This window comes from Scyliorhinus torazame, chromosome 2 (genome assembly GCF_047496885.1).
Source record: "Scyliorhinus torazame isolate Kashiwa2021f chromosome 2, sScyTor2.1, whole genome shotgun sequence".
In the NCBI taxonomy this organism is placed as follows: Eukaryota; Metazoa; Chordata; class Chondrichthyes; order Carcharhiniformes; family Scyliorhinidae; genus Scyliorhinus; species Scyliorhinus torazame.
Window position 1 is genome coordinate 34,369,134 of NC_092708.1, and position 14,610 is coordinate 34,383,743.

Sequence of the window (14,610 nt, forward strand, 5' to 3'; positions counted from 1 at the left end):
CGCCTATTCGGGTACACAGAGGGAGCATTCAGAACGTCCAAATTACCTAATTGCACGTCATTTGGGACTTGTGGGAGGAACCCAGAGCAAACCCACGCAGACACAGGGAGAACGTGCAGATTCCACCGACAGCAATCCAAGCCAGGAATTGAACCTGGGACCCTGGAGCTGTGAAGCAACAATGCTACCCACTGTGCTACCGTGCCAAACAGGGGTGACTGTTTAAAAATAAGGGGTCGCTCATTTAAGACAGAGATGTGGAGACATTTTATTCTCTCAGAGTGCCATGAGTCTCTGGAAGCAGAGCCTTTGAATATTTTTAAGGTAAAGGTGGATTGATTCTTGGCAAACAAGGGGTGAAAGATTATTGTGGGGCAGGTGGGAGGTTACAATGAGATCAACCATGACCTTATTTAGATTTAGATTTATTGTCACATGTAACGAGGTACAGTGAAAAGTATTGTTCTGTCTACAGTTCAGGCAGATCATTCCATACATGAAAAACATAGGACATAAGATAAATACATAATGTAAATACATAGACATAAACATTGAGTGAAGCATACGGAGTATTGTGCTAATAACAGTGGAGAAGATGCATGGAAAGATCAGTTCAGTGCATAAGAGGGTCATTTAGGAGTCTGGTAACAGCGGAGAAGATGTTTTTGAATTTTTTAGTGGGTGTTCTCAGACTTTTGTACTTTCTGCCCAATGAAAATGAAAATTGCTTATTGTCACAAGTCAGCTTCAAATGAAGTTACTGTAAAAAGCCCCTAGTCACCACATTCCGGCACCTGTTCGGGGAGGCTGGTACGGGAATTGAACTGGGCTGCTGGCCTGCCTTGGTTTGCTTTAAAAGCCAGCGATTTAGCCCAGTGTGCTAAACCAGCCCCAATGGAAGAGGCTGGAAGAGAGAATAACCCTATTTTGTTGGACCAAGAGGCAAGGACGATGATGATGGGTGAGTCAGATTTGGCATGGATCAGGATATGGGCAGCAGAGCTTTGGACCTGAGAGGAATTACTAAATTTGGTGCCAGTTCGGTGGCATTTTACCGGGAGGGCATAGGGAAAGGAATGTGAGACTGGAGAGAGAAATGGGAGTTCAGGGTTAGGATAGGGGGCAACGTCTGGGGAGATGAGAATTGCCAATCAAAGGGGAGAAGAACCAGAGGAATTTGAATGTTTAGTTTCCATCGAGGTAACAAAGGAATTTATGAGCTCCACACATTTGTCTGGGGCGTAGTTGAAGCAGCAGAACTAGTTGCTACGATCATTTGATTGCACACATGATTCTTCAGTGGTACATGTACAGTACATACCATGTCAAGTCCTCCTCTTGTACTTGAGGAATGAATGATTAACTGAACAATTTTATGACTTGGGATACAACTGAGTGAGAACTCAGCATATTATAATTCTCAAATTATTTAAAATTATCAGTAACGCACAACTGAAAGATTCCACCACCGTGCTGGGTATATTTTGGATTTAAAAGATTTAAAACCACTTGGTTCGCAATTAGTCCAACCTATTTAACCTTTGGCTAAACAAATTAAATGCTTGAGAAGATTTTGAAAAACGTTCTCAATCACTGGAACTAAACATTGAGGTCTGAGGGTTGCCATGGGAACAGAATATATTTTCCCTGGAAGTTAAGTTCCCAGCTACAATGTAAGTGTCTCCCAGCACTGGTTGATCATAATGGTGTGACAGGATAACTTATTGTGCGTTTTTCTTAATTAAGTCTTTATTTTCTTTTTATGTTTCAGCTGTGGGTAACACATCTGCCTCCCAGTCAAAACCTGTTGGACTTTAACCTGGTGTTGTAAGACTTCTTACTGTGCTCACCCCTGTCCAACGCCGGCATCTCCGCGTCTCAGTCAAAAGATTGCGGCTTAAAATCCCATTCCAGGAATTGAGTAGAAAAATCATAGCTAATTCTCTGGTGCAGCACTGATGGAGGTCGATGTGACTTCAAAATGTCGTCTTCTCAACACCCTCCGGTGGATGTGAGTGATCCCATTATATTATTTTGAACGAGAGTAGGAGAGTTATCCCCAGTGACCTGGCCAACATAGATCCCTGAACGAACATCACAAAAAGCTGCATATCAGGTTATTGTCATGTTGCTCTTTGTAAGAGCTTGCTGTGCACAAATTGGCTGCTACACTTTGCTGAGCACAACAGTATCAAAATGTCCAAAGTACTTAATTGCTGTAAAACACTCTTTTTTGTTTCATTTCTTTGTAGAAACTTTTACTATCTGTTTTTATATTCTGAGCAAGTTTACTCTCATAATCTATCTTACTCTTCTTTATAGCTTTTTTAGTAGCTTTCTGTTGCCCCCTAAAGATTTTCCCAGTCCTCTAGTCTCCCACTAATCTTTGCCACTTTGTATGCTTTCTCCTTCAATTTGATACTCTCCCTTATTTCCTTCGATATCCATGTTCGATTTTCCCTCTTTCTACGATCCTTCCTTTTTGTTGGTATAAACCTTTGCAGAGCACTGTGAAAAATTGCTTCGAAGGTTCTCCATTGTTCCTCAACTGTTTCACCATAAAGTCTTTGCTCCCAGTCTACCTTAGCTAGTTCTTCTCTCATCCCATTGTAATCTCCTTTGTTTAAGCACAAAGCACTAGTGTTTGATTTTACCTTCTCACCCTCCACCTGTATTTTAAATTCCAAGGAAACTTCCACTAAACAATCATTGGTTTAATGCCCCATCCGAAAGAGATTGCAAACTTAATTTTTCAAAATAACTGGAAAGAGTTGGAAATCCACTGAGTGATATATTGAGAACATCAAGGTTGAAAAGTGTCCCTTTCAGGGCAACACAGCAGAGTAAGGGTCACCTGGTGTGGCTGACCAATTGGGTCTCAGGGTGGAGAATCTCTCCTGGGAGACTAACTCTCCTCAGCAGGAGGCATTCCAGAATAAGCAGCAGACAAGCTGCTGCTCCTGTAAATCCTTTGTAAGCAAATCTTTTGTTGTTCATTAATGAAGTCTCTGAAAGTGCATCATTATAAAAAGGCATGAAAACAATCAAATTACCAGGGAGATAGCTCAGGAAGTTAACTATTTTTAGTACATTAAGATTCAGATTACTGTTAAATTTACAGAGAGGATGTTATCAGTATCTGCCCTGTGATCTGATTGTTTTCCCAGGTGAGACTGATTGCACAGCAGGTGATTCATGTGCAAGATGTTTATTATACATCTACCATACATGAAAAGCTGAGGCGGAATTGTCACCTTTGCCAGTGAATCAGACTGATCAAACACTTGTCATTGTGATCATCATGTTTTCCGGATGAGTTGATCTTGCAGCAGATCTTTGGAAATGGAACACCCCCTGAAACTCTGTTTTGTGAAGTCGAAGCTGAAACTGTTGGAAGTGGATAGCAGCACCAGCGATACCTGAAACAGAAAGGCTTGGAGAGACACTTCACTGGAACCTCTGATTGTGGTGTTGGGCGTTCTGACAAACAGATGAGCCAACACGGTTGTATATGGTACAACGCTATTTTATTTAAACTTTCTATGTACAGTTTTGTCTTGATACTCTGCACGTGGGGATTCCCTGTTTGTGATCTTGTAACAGGTCTTGTCCGTGTCTTTGTCCCCAGACCTACTGTCCACTAGGTGTCGTGCTCGTGCTTTTATGTGGTTGCTGTCCTTGTGTGTGATTGGTTGTGGTGTTGTGTGCTCTGATTTGTCTGTTGGTGTGTCCATCATGATGTGTGTGTTTGAATATCATGACATCCCCCCTTTTTACAAAGATATGTGCCTACGTGGTAATAAATATGATCGCGTCGTGAGTGCATCTAAGAGTGTGTGTGTGTTGTGTACAGCATGTGCATATGACGTAACTATTTACATGGTGCGATGTCGGGTGCGTCACATGAACAAGGTTGTACCATAACAGAACATGAATGCGAACGAGAAAAAAAACTTGAACAGTGGTCCAGTCAGACGATATCTGGAACGATAAACAACAACAGGTTATCATATAAAATTGTGTAACTTGTTAGACATATGAATGGTGTTATAAGTCCAGTCTAATGGGCTTGCGACGAGTTTGGGTTGACCGTCAGGGTGGCACACCACTCATCGGCTGGATTGATGGCATTGACCTTGTTGACATCGATGACGGAAACGCGGAAGGCATCCTGGTCATCTGCATCACTTAACTGGAAGTCTTGATGCGTGGGCTGGACGGTCCTGACTTGTCTGCGAGATTGTCGGGGATGTGCAGGATCCATGGGTTGAGCCGAACGACAGTGGGCAGCATAGTGGCCCATCTTGCCACATCTGAGGCACTGTCGGTTTTTAGCAGGACATTGCCCTTTTAAGTGTACAGCTCCACAATTGCCGCACGTCATGACGTCACGGCGTTCGTTGCGCCACTGCGCATGTGCAGTGCGATCTTGCGGTGGGCGCGCCTGCGCAGTGCGTCCCTCGATGTGGCCGTTATTTTTGGCGCGCACCAGCGCGGGAGACCGCAAAAAGCGCGGGAAGCGGCCGCTGTCGTCCGGGCCGTGGGTCGGGAAGTAATCGACGGCCTGGATGCGTTCGGCGTCGGGGGCGGCCTGGCTTGCCGATTCGATGGCTGGGGACCCCCTCCGTGCCAACTCGGACTCCTGAAATTGGGCAAAACGTCAGGTTGCATTCTCGTGGAGGACACAGGCTTCCACAGCAGACGCTAAGGTGAGGCTTTTTATTTTAAGAAGCTGCTGGCGTAGGCCACTAGAGGCAACGTCAAAAACAATCTGGTCCCTGATCATGGACTCTGTGGTGCTGCCGTAACCGAAGGACTGCGCTAGAATTCGGAGGTGCGTCAAAAAGGGTTGAAAAAGCTCCTCCTTACCTTGCAGGCGTTGCTGAAAGAGGTATCTTTCAAAACTTTCATTCACTTCAACCTTAAAGTGCTGGTCCAGTTTGAGGATGACCGTGTCATACTTGGATTGGTTTTCGTCTTCTTCGAACACCAGTGAGTTGAAGACATCGAGGGCGTGCTGACCTGCGTAGAAGAGGAGCATTGCAATCTTCATTTCATCCGAGGCACTCTGTTTTTCGTTGGCTCGGATGTACAGGTCAAATCGCTGCCTGAAGAGCTTCCAATTGGTACCTAGGTTCCCCGTGACTTGCAACGGCTGCGGTTTGTCAGTGCGGTCCATGTCCAGAATGGCAGGTTAGTTGGCAGGTATCGATCCACTCCTGTACCATGTGGTGTTGGGCGTTCTGACACACAGATGAGCCAACACGGTTGTATATGGTACAACGCTATTTTATTTAAACTTTCTATGTACAGTTTTGTCTTGATACTCTGCACGTGGGGATTCCCTGTTTGTGATCTTGTAACAGGTCTTGTCCGTGTCTTTGTCCCCAGACCTATTGTCCACTAGGTGTCGTGCTCGTGCTTTTATGTGGTTGCTGTCCTTGTGTGTGATTGGTTGTGGTGTTGTGTGCTCTGATTTGTCTGTTGGTGTGTCCATCATGATGTGTGTGTTTGAATATCATGACACTGATGAAGGGCCTCGCACAAAACATTAATCCAACTGTCCCTCTCTCTGCCACTGAATAATCTGCTTCATCCTTCTAACGTTTTGAGCGTTTGGGTGGAATTTAAGGCCTGTGGCGAATTTGTTGGCGGGAGGCATTCAATCAGGCGGGAAGTTAGCAGGTGGCTCCTGCCTCTGCCCCGATTAAGCTTCTGGCAGGAAGGCTTGTGGGCGGGCTTCTTGCCCCAACACAAATTGAAGATCTGAAGTTGACAATTAATACCCATTTAAGGAACTCATTGCACTGGGCAGGTATTCACTAAATGATGGGTGGCAGACTTGCCATGCAGGAAGCTTGCAAAGCAAACCTTGCCGTGTTTGCTTGTGGGCTTCCAGAGTAAGGATCCTTCAACCAGATCGAAGGATCTGGAACATTGGGAATTCCGAGACTGTTTCCCCCGGGGTTCGCCCAGCCATGATAAATTGGTACCATTGGTTTAAAGTCAAAATGATTTGTGACAAGTTCCACGAGTTTGCTGAAGGATTTTGAGTCTGGGGTTGCTGGGTGGTTTTTAATTATGCTAAAAGTTGCGGCTCCATTGGTGGCAAGAGTATTACCTTTTGCTGGTCATCTCCAACAATACTATTTGCCTGGAAGAAGTAACGCATGTGTTCGGTACACTGGGTCCAAAATTCCATGCCTGTGTCAAAGGTCTTCTGAAAAGTGATAATTTTAAAATCTCGCTGACCTTGCTCTTGTGCTGGGTAATCCAGCTGCGTACAGGACATCCAGAATCGCAACTGTGTAACAGCTCAGGAGATTCAATAAGGTAAATAATAATAATAATCTTTATTAGTGTCTCAAGTAGGCTTACATTAACACTGCAATGAAGTTACTGCGGAAATCTCCCAGTTGCCACATTCTGGCGCTTGTTCGGGCACACTGAGGGAGAATTCAGAATGTCCAATTCACCTAACAAGCACGTCTTGTGTTAACCACTGTGCTACCGTGCTGCCCACATCAAAGCAAGAATTTATTTTCAGCCAATAGAAAAGGCCGTAACATGGCATACAGCACAAAGGTCCCAACCGGGACAACCGATAATGCTGATCCCAATCCGGGACGACTTTTAAGAGGTGATTTCGATGAGCCTCAGCCAATGGGCCTCTATCAATTAGCTGGGGAGCTCGTATTCCACAAGTCCCATGGGGAGATCAATCAGGTCGCCCGCCCTGGGTTTCATGAGGGTTATTACACGCGGCCCGCTCCCGCCCAACTGCTCAAATCAACCATTTTATGGCGTGGGCAGCATGCTATTGGGGTTAATTGCCTTGTTACCAAGCTCAATTGACCCCTAATTATTTATTGGAGAATGGCTGGTAGGCAGCTGACTTTGGTACCTGCCCACCCCCTGTATTTGAGGGTTAGCTCAGGGGTGGGTGGGAAGGTGGTATGGTGGGCACCTGTCCTATTTTACTTACCTCCCTGCTGAAAACACATCCGCAAGAGGCACGTAAAATGCAGCCCATTATTTCAGGTATGATGTTATTCTAGCACACCCACCTTCCAGTGGCTTGCCATCATACATAGCCAGATTTGTTTGTACCTTCTGAATCTGAATTTGGCCAGCAGAGAGGATGCTTCCAATCAGCTGTAATATCTGAGCCTCTAAATATAACCGATGCTCATGCCAGTCCCTGGATTGTGAACAACCAAAATGGAGGTTTGTTTGGGAAGGCACCGGACACATTGAGAGACATCATTGGGGACATGCAGAGGCAAAGTTGAGGGAGCACACAAACGTCCAAACAATTCACCAGCCCGACCCTTTCAGCACCGCCTGGCCCTCATGTGGCGGAGTCTGCAGATCGCGGACTGCATTTTAGAACCCAGCAAATCAGAGTGGAAGCAACTGATCGCAAGGGACTGATTAAGAAGGAGAATTGATGCAAAAACTGAAAGAACAACTGAGAGATGTTCACAGAATGGCATTCTATATTGACAGCCATCGTAAAGTTCAGGGTTTTAAAATCATATTACATTTCCTCCCAGACGTCTTCAAAGTTGGAAGAAAAAAATTAATTATTTTTATCAAAAAAAATGATGAGATATTTCACAGCATGCCACAGTTCTCAGTGGACACACCTGCTTGGCGCATAGATGGATAAATAATTATAATAAACACTGGTTAGCATCTTTGCATAACTAAGCACCATTCATTCGGCAGAATAAAGCTCGCATATGCTCCTGCTCGGTCACCTTTCTGTGTTTTAAGCTGAATCTGTTGCTGTTGGGATCTCCCAAGGGATTGCATAACTCACCACGCACATCACTTTCCTTCAGGAGTATACTCATGGGAGTGATATACATTCTTTGAACTAAAGTATCACACAGCACAATTTCTCTTGTTAAAGGGAAATGCAGTCGTTATTAATGTTTCTTTATTACTGGGGAATGCGCAAGATGGTCGTCACCTTGAACTAGCAACTCAGGGTGCATGAGTTCAAATCTCACAACGTGGTAAGTGGTGAAAGTGAATCGATATTGGATTGTTATCAAGCTCCTACCTTGTGTTGCACCTACCTGGTGTGACTGTGTGGTCTATTAGAACATAGAACAAAGAACATTACAGCGCAGTACAAGCCCTTCGGTCCTCGATGTTGCGCCAACCTGTGAAACCACTTTAAAGCCCATTTACACTACTCCCTTATCATCCATATGTTTATCCAATGACCATTTAAATGCCCTTAATGTTGGTGCGTCCACTACTGTTGCAGGCAGGGCATTCCACACCCTTACTACTCTCTGAGTAAAGAACCTACCTCTGACATCTGTCCTATATCTATCTCCCCTCAATTTAAAGCTATGTCCCCTCGTGCTAGACATCACCATCCGAGGAAAAAGGCTCTCACTGTCCACCCTATCTAATCCTCTATTCTCAATGTTCTCAAGTCAGCTAGGGGTGGGCAATAAATGCTGAATTGTCAGTGGCACCCACACTTCAAGAACTGCATTAAAAATCTTTACCACTTGGGGGCAGCACGGTGATTAGCACTGGGACTGCGGCGCTGAGGACCTGGGTTCGAATCCCGGCTCTGGGTCACTGTCCGTGTGGAGTTTGCACATTCTCCCCGTGTCTGCGTGGGTCTCACTTCCACAACCCAAACAATGTGCTGGTAGGGTGGATTGGGCACGCTAAATTGCCCCTTAATTGGAAAAAATAATAAGAATTGGGTACGCTAAATTTATTTTTAAAAATCTTTACCTCGAGAGATGAATTCAATCAACACATTTTATGAAACGCATTGGGAAAAACTTTACATTACATTGAGAAAATAACATCTACCAATTCTGAGGTGACGAGCAAAGCTATTAGCTTGTATGTGGCAAGCACTAATCCTCTCTTTGTCAGTGGTCTTTTGCTGTTTCATCTTCTTCCCTCTTTTTGAACAAGTGCCTTATCAGTCTATTGCAACTCCCCTCTCCCTGTTCGAGACTTACTGCCTTTTAAGAGTTCCTTCTTAGTTGGATTTCCCAGGAATAGCTTTACATGGTGAAAGATTTCTGTATCCCTTCCAAATGTCCAATTTTCATTACTTGTAAATCAAGATAGAATTTGAGAAACTGTGGGCGGGATTCTCCGTCCCGCCAGCCCCGTTTTCCCGCGCGGCGTGCCCCTGCCGGCAGTGGGCTTCTCCCTTCCTGCAAACCAGCGACCATGGGATCCTGCCGACGAAGCAGAGGATCCCGCTGATGCAGAATTCCGCAGTGTTACTCCATCTCTAACAGATGTGATTCTGCCATCATCCAGGTCAACATGCACACACATGCACAACACACAACTCAGCAAGCGCTACTGGATTGCCACAAGATACTGCATTCAATTGTAGCTTCCCTACTGAAATCCTGGCTAAGATCAACTCATAACCAAAGCTCGGATCAAATCCACTTGCATTAATTGCCACCCCGACCACTTTTACAGAATAATTAAGCAATTCGATGTTGAATGCTGGAAACGGGCTGGTTTAGCACAGGAGGCTAAACAGCTGGCTTGTAATGCAGAACAAGGCCAGCAGCGCAAGTTCAATTCCTGCACCAGCTTCTCGAACAGGCGCTGGAATGTGGCGACGAAGGGCTTTTCACAGTAACTCCATTGAAGCCTACTTGTGACAATAAGCGATTATTATGGTATATCATTCCAATTGTTAGAAATCCAGCGAAATATGATTGAGAACAGATGTTGGGAAAAACTGTTGCATCTGAAAAATGATAAATGTTGCCAATAACCTACAAAGCAAGGTAGAAGGGGCAAGCATTGGGTGATTAAAGCAAACATTGAATCCATGTTCGAGGAGTTCAGAGATGAGAGGGATCAGCAACAAGTACCCTTCCTCCAGCCACACTTTTTCCCTGTTCCAGTATAATGACCAAGAGATTTTTGTCCCTGATTCTTAACTGTGGCACCCGGTTATATAAGTCCTAAAGGCTGTTTTAAACCAGTGTAATGATTTCCGATCTTACCAATGAAAGCAAGCTCATGATTAGGTCTCCATTTGTTACGAAAAGTTATTCACCTTCTGGGGATGTTTAGCACAGGGCTAAATCGCTGGCTTTGAGAGCAGACCAAGGCAGGCTAGCAGCTCAGTTCAATTCCCGTAACAGCCTCCCCAAACAGGCATTGGAATTTGGTGACTAGGGGCTTTTCACAGTAACTTCATTGAAGCCTACTTGTGACAATAAGCAATTTTCATTTCATTTCCAGGAGAGGGAAGAAAGAATGGGCGAGGTCTTTGAAACGCATCAGTGCAAAATATTGCCATTTCATAAGATCCCGCAGACCATAATGCCACAGGTACATGAAAAGCATACAGCTGGATATATTTTCATTTATAGTGCCCTTTTTAGAATGTTAAAAGGATTCAATAGGTGAGATAATTTTCTGCTGAGGGAATCGAAAAGGAGCGGGCATAGTGGTAAAATTGGAGCCAAACCTATATAGTCAATAAAATCAGGAAGGGTCCTGGAATCTGGAATTTTATCATCAATAAAACTGTGGATACTGGGTTATGGTTTCTTCAATACTCAGTTTAATAGGTTTCTTTTGAATCAAGGGATATGAAGCTAAGGCAGGTATCGGAGTTGGGCTGCGGACCAACCAGGAACAAAATTTGAATGGTGCGCAGGCCTGAGGGAACGAATGGCCTACTCCTGTTCCTATTACTTTTAAGGGAAATTTGAAAATTTACACCAGTACAGTAAGGATTGCTCTTTAGAAATTGGAAATTAAGCAGCACCTAGCCTAAGCAACACCTGTCCTGGAAGGCTTTATTTTACTATTGGGAAAATGTGCTATGAGTTAGCACTCCTCATCAATATTGAGGAGAGCCAATCAATCAATCAATCAATCATCTTCCCTGTAGACTTCAGCAAGCTTATACAAATCTTGGGAAAGGTATTCTACCCCTCTTCTGCCAATTTAGCAGCATCACTGGGGTAGAATCAGGATAGGAACACGAGTAGGTAATTCAACCAATCAAACTTTTACCGTTTAATCAGATCTTGGGTGGGATTCTCCGGTTGCCCAGCCGGGTGTTTCTCGGCGGCGCGCCATTCGCTGATGGCAGGATTTCACTTTCCCTGCACTTGTCAATGGGATTTTCCATTGTAGCCACTCAACGCCGCCGGGATCCCCATGGGCGTGTGGTGGGGGGGGGTGGTGGTAATCATCTGAAAAGAAAGTATTTGCTGGAGTAAGGCAGGAGAGTGAGACTAGGTGAATTGTTCGATCAGAGTGTGGGCACAATTTCAGGAGACTGAATGGCCATCTTCTGTACTAAACTATATGACTCCATTCTTGACCCAAATGAGAAGCTGTCAATCTTAGTGCTCTGAAATTTTCAACTGACCCAGTCTCATAAACTGTTAGTAGGAGAGAGTTCCAAATTTCCACTCACCTTTTTCAAAAGAACATAGGAACATGGGAATTAGGAGCGGAAGTAGGCAGCTCAACCCTTTGAGCCTGCTCCTTCAGTCAGTCAGATCAAGGCTGATCTCTTCCTGGTCTCAAATCCACCTACCTGCCAGTTGCCCATACCCCTTTAATCCGTTTTGTGCCAGAAATATATCTATCTCCTTCTTGAAACCATTTAATCACTCAGATTCCACCACACTATGGGGCAACATGTTTTGCAAATTCATCACCCTCCACGAGAAGTAGTTCCTCCTCATCTCAGTACTAAATCTACCACCTCTCAATCTACATCTGTGACCTCTCGTTCTAGATTATCTCCACAAGGGGGAACATTTGGTCTACGTTTACTTTATCAATACCTTTTAGTATTTTATACACCTCGATCAGATTCCCTGTCAACCTTTTAAACTCCAGTGAGTACAAGCCAAAACTGTTTAAATCTCGCCACATACGTCAACTTTTTCATCCCCGGAATCAATCTGATGAACCTGCTGTGAACTGCCTCCAAAGCCACCACATTATTCCTCAAATAAGAAGACCAAGGGCGGGATTCTCCGACCCCCGCCAGGTCGGAGAATCGGCGTCAGCTGGCGTGAATCCCGCCTGCGCCGGTTGCCGAATTCTCCGGCACCGGATATTCGGCGGGGGCGGGAATCACGCCGCGCCAGTCGGCGGGCACCCCCAGCGATTCTCCGGCCCGCAATGGGCCGAAGTCCCGCTGCTGTCATGCCAGTCCCGCCAGCGAGAATCAAACCACCTGTCTTACCGGCAGGACTAGGCGGTGCGGGCGGGCTCCGGGGTCCTTGGGGGGGGGGGCGCGGGGCGATCTGGCCCTGGGGGGTGCCCCCACGTGGCCTGGCCGGTGTCGGGGCCCACCGATCCGCAGGCGGGCCTGTGCCGTGGGGGCACTCTTTTCCCTCCGCCTCGGCCACAGCCTCCGCGATGGCCGACGCGTAAGAGACACCACCCCTGCGAATACGCGGGGTAACGTCAGCAGCCGCTGACGCTCCCGCGCATGCGCGGACTTCCGCCGCCCGCCGAAGTCCTTTTCGCCCCAGCTGGTGTGGCGCCAAAGGCCTTTCCCGCATGCCGTCGGGGCGCCAACCACTCCGGCGCGAGCCTAGCCCCTCACGGTGATTGCGTGACCAATAAAGGTGCGGAGTAATCCGTACCTTTGGGGTGGCCCGACGCCGGAGTGGTTCACGCCACTCCCTCCCGCCGGGACCCCCCGCCCCGCCAGGTAGGGGAGAATCCCGGCCCAAAACTGGACACAATACTCTAGATGTCCTTGATATGTATGTCCCTGTCAGGCAGGGAAGAGATGGTCGAGTGAGGGAACCATGGTTGACAAGAGAGGTTGAATGTCTTGTTAAGAGGAAAAAGGTGACTTATGTAAGGCTGAGGAAACAAGGTTCAGACAGGGCATTGGAGGGATACAAGATAGCCAGGAGGGAACTGAAGAAAGGGATTAGGAGAGCTAAGAGAGGGCATGAACAATCTTTGGCGGGTAGGATCAAGGAAAACCCCAAGGCCTTTTACACATATGTGAGAAATATGAGAATGACTAGAGCGAGGGTAGGTCCGATCAAGGACAGTAGCGGGAGATTGTGTATCGAGTCTGAAGAGATAGGAGAGGTCTTGAACGAGTACTTTTCTTCTGTATTTACAAATGAGAGGGGCGATATTGTTGGAGAGGACAGTGTGAAACAGATTGGTAAGCTCGAGGAAATACTTGTTAGGAAGGAAGATGTTTTGGGCATTTTGAAAAACTTGAGGATAGACAAGTCCCCCGGGCCTGACGGGACATATCCAAGGATTCTATGGGAAGCAAGAGATGAAATTGCAGAGCCGTTGGCAATGAACTTTTCGTCCTCACTGTCAACAGGGGTGGTACCAGGGGATTGGAGAGTGGCGAATGTCGTGCCCCTGTTCAAAAAAGGGACTAGGGATAACCCTGGGAATTACAGGCCAGTTAGTCTTACTTCGGTGGTAGGCAAAGTAATGGAAAGGGTACTGAAGGATAGGATTTCCGAGCATCTGGAAAGACACTGCTTGATTAGGGATAGTCAGCACGGATTTGTGAGGGGTAGGTCTTGCCTTACAAATCTTATTGAATTCTTTGAGGAGGTTACCAAGCATGTGGATGAAGGTAAAGCAGTGGATGTAGTGTACATGGATTTTAGTAAGGCATTTGATAAAGTTCCCCATGGTAGGCTTATGCAGAAAGTAAGGAGGCATGGGTAGTGGGAAATTTGGCCAGTTGGATAACGAACTGGCTAACCGATAGAAGTCAGAGAGTGGTGGTGGATGGCAAATATTCAGCCTGGATCCCAGTTACCAGTGGCGTACTGCAGGGATCAGTTCTGGGTCCTCTGCTGTTTGTGATTTTCATTAATGACTTGGATGAGGGAGTTGAAGGGTGGGTCAGTAAATTTGCAGACGATACTAAGATTGGTGGAGTTGTGGATAGTAAGGAGGGCTGTTGTCGGCTGCAAAGAGACATAGATAGGATGCAGAGCTGGGCTGAGAAGTGGCAGATGGAGTTTAACCCTGAAAAGTGTGAGGTTGTCCATTTTGGAAGGACAAATATGAATGCGGAATACAGGGTTAACGGTAGAGTTTTTGACAATGTGGAGGAGCAGAGAGATCTTGGGGTCTCTGTTCATACATCTTTGAAAGTTGCCACTCAAGTGGATAGAGCTGTGAAGAAGGCCTATGGTGTGCTCGCGTTCATTAACAGAGGGATTGAATTTAAGAGCCGTGAGGTGATGATGCAGCTGTACAAAACTTTGGTAAGGCCACATTTGGAGTATTGTGTACAGTTTTGGTCGCCTCATTTTAGGAAGGATGTGGAAGCTTTGGAAAAGGTGCAAAGAAGATTTACCAGGATGTTGCCTGGAATGGAGAGTAGGTCTTACGAGGAAAGGTTGAGGGTGCTAGGCCTTTTCTCATTAGAACGGAGAAGGATGAGGGGCGACTTGATAGAGGTTTATAAGATGATCAGGGGAATAGATAGAGTAGACAGTCAGAGACTTTTTCCCCGGGTGGAACAAACCATTACAAGGGGACATAAATTTAAGGTGAAAGCTGGGAGATATAGGAGGGATATCAGAGGTAGGTTCTTTACCCAGAGAG

The 14,610-nt window shown here is 46.0% G+C and overlaps 1 long non-coding RNA gene across 1 annotated transcript in view; it reads left to right on the forward strand.

The window, feature by feature from the left end:
* The first annotated feature begins 1,677 nt into the window (after positions 1–1,677).
* LOC140407758 (uncharacterized) overlaps positions 1,678–14,610 on the forward strand; it is a 99,200-nt gene continuing 86,267 nt past the window's right edge. Inside the window, exons 1-2 of the long non-coding RNA XR_011939781.1 lie at positions 1,678–2,011; positions 3,168–3,514. This is a non-coding gene — a long non-coding RNA (uncharacterized lncRNA). The remainder of the gene's footprint in view (positions 2,012–3,167; positions 3,515–14,610) is intronic.